This window comes from Aegilops tauschii, chromosome 2, assembly GCF_002575655.3.
Source record: "Aegilops tauschii subsp. strangulata cultivar AL8/78 chromosome 2, Aet v6.0, whole genome shotgun sequence".
Classification (NCBI taxonomy): Eukaryota; Viridiplantae; Streptophyta; class Magnoliopsida; order Poales; family Poaceae; genus Aegilops; species Aegilops tauschii.
The window spans coordinates 289,599,238-289,608,875 of NC_053036.3; the positions used below are offsets into that span (position 1 = coordinate 289,599,238).

Sequence of the window (9,638 nt, forward strand, 5' to 3'; positions counted from 1 at the left end):
TTTATTCCGAACTGATAATATTTTTCCTCGTAACTTTTCAACGGTTTACGGTATCATAGTGTCCCCGAACTTGCATGGTTTACATTGTTGAACTGAATGCTATTTTTTTCCAAAAAAAATTGATTTTGTGTGTTTCTTATTTTATTTTTGACCTTGAATTTTTTTTGCAACGATGTTCTGGACTTCTCTTCTTTTGCGACTTGAACTTTTACCATTAAAACTTTTACCATCTTGAATTAGCGTGTGTGGATGAGCACTTGAACTTGTAGAATTTACAGTTTTTTGTTTTAATTCTTATTTGTTTTCTTGTCCGAACTTATGGTATCATCATCACTGAAACTGCATGGTTTCTGTAGCTGAACTAAAATGAACTTTTACCCAAATAAATGTGAACACTGAGACATTTGTACAACAAGAACTGAATCTAATGCCAATATTGAACTTGCAGGACGCAAACTAGCTACCAACGTCAAATGTACTGATCCCAAAATCAATCAGCACCACAAGAACACAATAAAGTTCTCCAAATGGTTGCTCTAGGAAGAGCTAGCTGCTGAACCCGAGCACATTTACCACTGGGAGCAGCCAACCACTAATTTGTAGAGGGATTTAGCGATGTCGGCAGCCACCATCTAGCACCTGAGAATCAAACCAAATATTCAGGCGAATAAATAAGCGCACAAGAGATATTTCTTTAGCAAGACATTTTCACGGAACAGGAAAACCAAAACTTTTCAATGAACTTTTTTAGGTTTATGTGTTCGAACTTGCAAACTTTCGGAACTAGTACTTAGCTCTCGTCTTTTTTCACTTCACGATGGGATCAGAAGTGCACAACATATACAAACATTAACACAAGGATCAATTGGGGCAAACAACAGAACACAAAACTAAATAGATAAATATGCATACACAAAAGCAACCTCTCTCGAATGGGCCATGATGCAGGCATCGCCGCCGGCAATACTTGGCGCACCGGAGAACCTGCACCGCTGGATTTGTCGAGAGAGAATTGAGGGCAACACATCCCCGTGCCTTTTTTCTGCAGCGGCCACACTTGGTTTACCAACTCACACACACTTGGTTTACCAACTCACATACACACAAAACTGATAACAAATTGGCACACGACCTGATGACAAGAGCACACACGAACTGATAACAAGAGCACACCGGTTATTAACATAATATAAATCCATTTTGGAAGATAAACCGCTAGCTGTTCACGGCTTCACGCTAATGTATTTCATAATTTTTTTGAGATTACTACCTCTGCCTTGCTGCACAAGATCTCCACGGCATTAGCATGTTCATGAATTCTAAATTGGTGGGACACTCTTGAATTCGCACCAAAGGAAGTGGGTAACCAAGCTGGTGCTAGGCCTCACGGGGGTCAGACAGTCAGCTAGGAAATTCAACAACTATTGTACCCTTGTCCAGCTGAACTCTAGCTTCTACAGTGATAATATCCCTGCAAAACTAGCCACCCGCATCAGAAAACTGATGTATAATAAAAATGCTCTGTTTTTTTTGCACACACAGTACTGTCATATGTGCTTTTTCATAAACTGATGATATATCACATACTGTACTGGCACACCTAGATTGTGTTTCAGGAAATAAAATAGACGTCCTCGACGTGAGTTTATGTAAAAATGCTTTTGAGCTATTTTTTCAGAGAAAACACTGTAAATTGATAATAGAACGAAGAGTTGAGGCGCTGCTGGTGATCCCTTCTATTTAAATACAGTCTGAACTTACTATCCGATGTTACGAACTCTCTCTCGACAATACACCATGAACTTTTGAGTTTTTAAATGCATAATACAACGGGAAATGAGTTTCAATCATATGCTAGAAGATGCCCCATGCAAAAACTAGAAATATGAGTGAGATAGAAAGAGTTGTACAAGAGTTGTTTCAACAAGTTCGTTGAAGTACAAATACATGGTGGTAGCGGTATTCAATGCAAATGGGAGCTTTGTACAATACTCCATTGCAAGCATCATATTGCCTGGATGTATGAAACACAACCATCACCATGTTAATGTTCTGGGCATAGTCAATATAGTTGCACTGAGACGCTTAACCAGTTGAACTGAGACAGCCAATGGAGGAAGGAGTTCTTCTCTTAATATAGGCAGCATTTTTTACAAGAATCACTCGAACATCTTTAAAAAAAGACAGCAATGACCACTTTTTTAACTGCCTGAGTAAACAACCCGCCAACTATAGCAATTGATCACTTGAACTTATAGGAAATAGAAAAAATAACTAATCTTGCATCATCAAAATCTATAGTTTTTCTGAAGTGATAACATATGTAAAACTTAGGTCAATTGGTGCGACGCACACAGTTGAACTAGTGTAATATATGTAGTCGAACGGATGTAATTATTTGTAGTTGAACTAATTGGAGACCTGGCAACGCAACAAAATTTTCAGAATATACTACATGAAAAGAGGAAGGGCGGAGGCATTGAGATGCTTACCTAAGGCACACACGCATCAATCGCACGCATGCACACATGTGGTCGACGGCAGCGCTGCGACCTGTGGTGTGCTTGCTGCCTTGAATGTGCACCATAGCATTGTCCTGCAGCTGGAGGAGAACGCGTCCTGCAGCTAGAGGAGGACACTACTTGAAGCTGGGGAGATGCGAGTGCACGGTCGTGGGTGACGACGGCCAGACCTCATCGTTGCGTCGGTGAACGGCGGCCAGACCTCATCGTTGCGTCGGTGAACGGCCTTGGGTGTCGGCAGTGAACGTACTATGGTGCCGACGGTGAACGGCCTGGGAGCTGCTGTGGCTCGAGCGTTCTGCATAAGTATCCGTTAAGAAAAATATGAGTCGTGTATTATCAGCACAAACCACTTCTATAGCTATTCATCTCACTAGCATTTACATAAACTACTAAGTAGCACAAAAAAAGGCTTGCATTAATCAAGCACAAAAATCTTCCTAGCAACCTCGTCCATTTGCATTACTCATAACATGATCTATAGAGAGACTTACATCCCAAATAAAATACATGCAGAGATGGGCGGCCACCAGCTTGTTTATATCAGAATTTTTAAGAAGCCAATGAACTTCAGCATGACAAGTAGATCAATACAGCATGCAACTTATGTAGTTGCTTAACTCTAAACACATGGTCAAAATTTCAGTCACTTATACAACATGCAACGTATATTTTTTTAGTTGAAGAACTAGCAGTCTTGCAGCACAAGAGGCACGGCATGGTGCTATTAACTAACTTACAGAGATCCTTTCTGCTTTGTAGTAGTAATCACAAGAGGCGCTGCCACGCGATTCGGACTTGTCCCAGCTTCATCTTGCCTAACTTCACAACAAATCACTTGTAGGCATGAACATAAACACCTATAGGACTGCACGAACCACACAAAAATAAGTTAGTTGTTAACTCGTGAGGCAGCCAGAATCAACTCGGATGCAATGTTTCAAGAAGCCTGGCTCCCACAATTTTTCTCCTCTACTTGCTCTCTCTTCACCCGTCCCTTTTATTCTCTATCTTCTTTATCAAATCCAAACGCATTAGCAACAACAGCTTGGCTCCAAGAAGAAAAATGCAGAGCATGGGGGCAGCAGCGTGCAACTGGGGATATGCTCACCATTTTTTTTTGTAGGGATGCATGTACATGCTGCAGCCGAAGAAATGCCATGGAGCTTTTCTGAAAACAAACTATGAACTTTTCTGGAGCTTTTTGTTGGACTGAAGCATTTAAGCAAACACCTGATGGCATCAAGAAAACAAGTGACTACAACATCTAGCAATAAAAGCGATGGTATAGAAAAATTGAACTGATGTTTTCTGTCATTCCAACAAACCTCCAGCATATATATTTTTGAACTGATTTTTATTCTATCATTGTATTGTCGTCGTGTAGGAGGGACTTAGAAAAAGGCTCTATCATCGATGTCAGGGTAGTTCAGTCAATATGTGTGTGTGTGCGCGCATGTGATTTAATCAATCAATGATGATGGACAACATCCCTATGTACTGTGCCTCCCATTTTGAACGTACACATTTTTTTTCATAAACACATGCCCCTTCACTCATTTTTCTGCTAGATTGCCGTGGAAAATTCATACACCAACAAAATTAAACCTGCATTTTAGCAATGACACTAAATTTACATGTGCTTCAGACAAACAACAAACACATAGATGAACTGACCCTCGTATGCACACAGCAAGCATCAGATTCCATATACATGAACTTCTAATTATTAATATACTTGAACTTATTCACTGTCAATGTACATGAAATTTTGAACTTACCTGGGAGTAATACATGAGCTCCAGCCCCCAATACAAGTATCATGATGGCAATCTGTACCAATGACCAGCACATGATGAGTAGGCGGCCAAGGTGGAGGATGAGTAGGCGGCCAAGGCGGCTAGGGTGCTTACCATGAACTGATAAGAATACACAACACTATTTCACTATTCATAGAGTAAAATGCCAAATCATGGCATCAGTCAACTTTTAAGCCGCTGCCCCAAGTGCCCAAATCGAACTGATGCGGAGACGACCGCCGGCAGGATGCGGGGCTAGCAGGCGGCGGATTGCATGGGCAAGCGCGGCGTGCAGCTCGTGCTCGACGCCGCTGTGCCGCCACTGTGGCCAGGTACGTCGCAGGTGGACACGCCCAGGCAGTACTACCTGCTCTAGTACAGGGGCGTTGTTCGGCCCCTCGGCAGCAGCAAGCCCCCGCGCTTCAGCACCCCCTGCCTCTGCGCGCCCGACAGCTTCAACACCATGTCCTTGGGCTGCGTAGTCCAGTAAAATTTAAAGGGTTAGAATCAAACATATGAATCAATTGGTACGAATTATACAAAACACCATCGGTGTGGCAGTTGATGTTCCTGCTTCAAATGAAACATAACTTACCACAAACTTCTACAGGTTTTCTTTAACTTCTCTAGAACAAAAACCCAAGGAGTGTGGACTGAAGAATTAAACCAATGAGCAAAACCACAAGTGTAAACTTATCTGGAGGCTTTTGCTGAACGGACGAGACGAGATGATGCCCGAGCAAAACCTGACTCTGCCTGACTTAACAAAAAATAAAGGAGCATGAACTTTGAACTTTCTCTGCAACCAAAACTGAAGGAGTCAGAACTTAACAAATAGACCAAAGGAGAAAAACCTAAAGTGTGAACTAATCTTTACTTTGAACTTCTCTGGATAAATGAAGCTTTGTGGCAAAGATAATTAAAATCTTATGTAACAGAGTGTGAGACACATGTACTGGTTTTCTCTTTCTCTCTTTTTTGAGGCATAAACATAAACATTTCGAGAGCATATAATGACTTAAAAAAGAAACACAAAAAAGGTATTTAATTTCTCTGTACATGAATCATCGAACAGTTTTGAGAGGGGTGAGATAGCAAGCAACTATAGTTCAGATATAGAGATATTGAAGAGGAGCAACAACCGGCTCCCATGCGATGGAAAGAGCAGCAATGACCATCACCATGTCTGGTGGTGAATAATGACCGAGATTCCTAAGACCGACAAATGTTGCTCCACCCAAAATTCCTTGGATTAAGTGTTCAATGGAAGCTGCAAGAAGACAATGATTGCTGCTGTGTAGGGTGGTACTGACACACTCGGCATCAGGGAATTTCCTGCTTGCGCAAGATCGAACTGCACCAGTTCATGATGCAAAGGACGTCTGCCTGACTTGTCGGCGTGGTACTGACCCACACTCCCCTGTCGAACTGCTGATTGTTGTTGTGCAGGGCCACTTGCCGGCTGGAACTCACAGAAACTATTCAGTACTAATATTCCTAGAGGCTTTGTAAAGAAGCAAAACAAGGTTAGCAGCAGTACAGACACCACACGCAAGTTCTGAAATGAACCTCTTTTTCTTGTTGAAACTTCTGAACTGAACCTCTTTTTGAAGTTGAGAGAAGCAAAGCGGGGCAGTGTTGAACTGGCAGTGGTGGTGGCGTTGAACGGCGCGCGTCGCTGGAAGAAGGCAGGAGGACTGGGCTCGTCGCCAGCGGGAGGCGCAGGGCAGCGACCGCATCCATGGGAGGAGGCGCGTCGCTCGTGGCGGCGGTGAAGGTGACTGGGTGGCCCTTGAAGGTGCCTGATGGCGGGTGGAAGTGGGGGCCGGCGGCGGCGAGTCTTGCGGGAGGCCGGCGGCGATGCGTGTGGCGGGAGGCGGCGGCGGCGCGTGTGACGGTAGGATGGCGGCGGCGTGTGTGGCGGGAGGCCGGCGGCGGCGTGGAATCGGTAGACCGGCGGCGGCGCGCTGAAAGCAGGGGCGGAGGCCATTCTCTGGTGGGAGCTGGGCGGTGGGTGGGATTTTACCCAGCTCGTATCGGGGCGGAGCTGGGCGGTGTGCATAGCCGGTCGGCGGAGGAGCGGACGGCCGGCCGGCGGCAGCGCGTGGGTCGGAGGAGCGACCCGTCACGGCGCCGCGGGCTCCCTCGCTCCGGCTGCCGCCGTCGCTGGCTCGCCCACCACGTTGCATCGCGTAACAATATTATTCTCTTACCCTTTTTGAACTGACATAGTTCACAGGTTGGACTGACGTGGTTTTCAACTTGAAATGATCTTTCTGCATGTACGACGGACGGAAACATGGGATGCAACGTGGAGCTTCCGGGCGTTCTCCGGCGCGATGCTGCGGGCCATTCGTTGCTAGAGGAGACATGTAAGGGGTTCTGCACGTGCGCGCGCTCATCTGGTCGTGTTTTGCGATCCGTAGTCACCGGAGGTGACGACGTGGGCATTTGGCGGCGGACGTGTTTTGGGCGTTGGTGTTTACCGTGGTGTTCGTAGGCCTCAATTTACGTCCTGTTTGTTGTTTTGGATGTGAGAATTATCGGTATGTTAGAGTTTTTGAAGATTAATTTCATCTGTAATTTCTGTTTACAAGTTTTGGTGTTCGTGGTCGTTTTCCACGCCCGCCATGCAAATCTGTTCTTCTTTTTCTGTTGTTTTACTATCGAATTGGCGTTGCAGGGAGAGATATGAGGATTGTATGAAAAGATTTGCATTGTCAATTTTGCTTCTTTGAGTTGTTTCTACCTTGGATTCCCATGTTATTTTGTCGTTGGCGGAGGTGGTTTATGGCGGCTGACTGTAGCCTGCGATTTCTTGTAATCTGGTCAAACTGTGTAATTAAGTTGCGTGTTTTTCAGTGTTGTTTGAATTGCTGCCGTATGTGTAGTTGGACTGCTGTGTGTCAAAGTTGTCTTACTATGCGTTGACATCGGAATTGGCTTCGTACCGATACCTCTGCACTTTGATTATAAAGCCCGAGCCTTCTGCCACTTTCATTCTACCAGCTGCAACCAAAGAAAAGCGAGATGGATCCTGAGCTGGGAGAGGTCACAAAGGAGGAGGGGGATGCCGTTGATGTGAGGGCTGCAGTAGCGGAGCAGAGGAGGAGGAGGCGCAGGCAGATGGCACGACGTGCTGCCTACGAGGAACTGGAGGCAGAGTTCAACAGACGCCTTGCGCGTGAGGTGATGGATACTTGCAACTCCAATGAATTGGAGCTTCTTTTCCCAGAGGACAGGGGAAGGAACCATATTCAGATCATCAGTTGGGCTAGGGTGAGAGCAGCCACGGCTCCACATCCATCCACCAGGGCCAAATGGCGTCGTTTCTTTGATCTTGATGACTGAAGTAGTGAATATTATGTTTTTAAGATTTTTGTTGTGAGGGAGCAGATGTTTGAATGACTAAATGAATTCAACTGTTTTATCTCTGAATGTGTTGTTTTATCTACATATGTTTGACATGTGCACTTTTGAACTGCTTGTTTATCTGAAGTTGAACTGATTTGCGGTCAAATGTTGCATGGCTTGTATAATAACTATTTCCTACCAGTTGGCTGCCCACCTGCCTATTTATTATTTTTATAATCTGCGAGTCTCCCTGGCTATAAATTCTATCCATCTATGTGTGGTGTGTGGCTCAGTCTCCCCCTCCTTTTTCTTCCTTCTTCCAGAATCAGATCTAGGTTCCTCCCTCTTCTCTCCGTTGTTTTCTTCCCTGTTCCTGTGTGTTCTATGGAGGATTGTTCATGCGCATGCCTGGCAAAGATGGCGCGCATAGCTGACGGCTGTGTGTACGAATCTGGTTTGGAGCTCACCCAGACTCAGCGATGTGGGCAACTTTCTTGTCTGCTGTACAACAACCATGGGTTTCGTGCACCCTATGTTTGTCGCCTGACGGTTAGTGACTTGAAGGAATCATGGGTGTGTGTTTCTATTCGTTTTGTTTTCTACTTTTTTGTAGGTCTCTTTTTGAATCCCATGGACAGAATCTGTAGTTTAGTTTTATGAATAGTTTGTCTATATTTTTTTAGTTTTGTCAGAATTTAGCAGTACGGATTCCTGTGTGTATTTGTTCATTACTTAACAGTATTTTATCCATTTTTGTATAATCCTTGATCTGTTTTTTGTCGGATGTTTTTACTGTAGGTGTATTGATATGTATATTTCTTCAGTTTAGTCAGTTCACATGACTAGTTAGTTTTGTGTTATTGTTTTGGTTCAGATTTTTTCTTTTCAGTTTGTTATGCAAACCGTTCCTATATCTGTGTAAAAATTCAGTTATGTTAGGTTTTCACTTTGTTTTGTACTCTCATGCCCATTTGCAGAAAATGTCACCCAGGATCAGGATTGTTGCTCCTAGTTCCGGTGTTCTGAAGATGGAGACTTCAGAAAAAAAAATGGGTATCAGTTGATGGAAGTTGCCTACCACATCGACTTTGATGGTTGCATCAACCTAACTACTAGGTGGAAGGAGTTTGTGACAGAGTCTGGATTTGAGGATGGTGATGTGGTTATGGTTATGTTCTCCAGGGAAGATGACTCTCTGACGTTTAGAATTTATTTGTTGTAGGTTTAAATGTGGCAAATGACGCTGGTTGTGAGATTTGTGTGTGGTTGATTATGTTGCAGTATTTTTTCTTTAAAACATTTGCATGTGAGATGGTTGAATTCTATGGTATTATCAGATGGTTTGGAACAACTTATGTAATGCTTTTCCTATTTGTTTTGCTCAAGTATAATTGTTTTATTTATATATTCTTTATATTAGTACTGGAACATTTCTATAGTTGAACTGATGGGCATCCTTTGTTTTGACTGGTATATTTTCATGTACATAGCTCACAGACGGAACTATACGCTGATGATGTTTGTAGAACCCCTTTTTGGGTTTTTAGTTTGCTGAACTTACATTCTGTTAATGATAGTACTGAACTATTTTAGGTTGTCAATTAACAATCAAATTTTTTTGTTGTATAACATTTTTCTTACTTTTTTACATGAATTTTGGAGCACATTTTTTTCTTTTTACAGTTTAATAATGATAGTTCTAGTATTTTTTAAAAATTAAAAGATTTTAATCTTTGCTGCACAGTACTATTTTTTTACTTGAACCTTATGAATTGTAGTAGTTGAACTTTTTATAAATTTGTTTCAGAAATTTTTATTTACAATCATCTACGTTTACTTTTCCAAAAAATATTTTTTTAAAATTTTTTAGTTCTTACAATTAAGATGTGTTTGAACTTTTTACATTATTTGTTTTTGAACTGATTTCTTGTGAGGTTTTTTTAAATTATCTGCATTTTGTTTT

At 42.8% G+C, this 9,638-nt stretch overlaps 2 long non-coding RNA genes across 11 annotated transcripts; both read right to left on the reverse strand.

The window, feature by feature from the left end:
• Positions 1-347: 347 nt before the first annotated feature.
• On the reverse strand, positions 348-4,807 carry LOC109761557 (uncharacterized). 10 transcript variants are annotated; one of them, XR_012202507.1, is made up of 8 exons: positions 4,436-4,802; positions 4,304-4,355; positions 3,634-3,755; positions 3,263-3,390; positions 2,725-2,820; positions 2,493-2,692; positions 1,271-1,471; positions 348-639 (listed from the first exon to the last, which is right to left on the reverse strand). It is a non-coding gene; the product is annotated as an uncharacterized lncRNA (long non-coding RNA). The 10 variants fall into 10 exon arrangements; XR_012202510.1 differs by having other exon boundaries at positions 2,493-2,619; positions 2,693-2,820; XR_005767763.3 differs by lacking the exon at positions 1,271-1,471.
• A 542-nt stretch (positions 4,808-5,349) lies between these two features.
• LOC141041650 (uncharacterized) lies at positions 5,350-6,513 on the reverse strand. Its single transcript, XR_012202515.1, has 2 exons — positions 5,891-6,513; positions 5,350-5,783 (listed from the first exon to the last, which is right to left on the reverse strand). It is a non-coding gene; the product is annotated as an uncharacterized lncRNA (long non-coding RNA).
• Between the last annotated feature and the right edge of the window lie 3,125 nt (positions 6,514-9,638).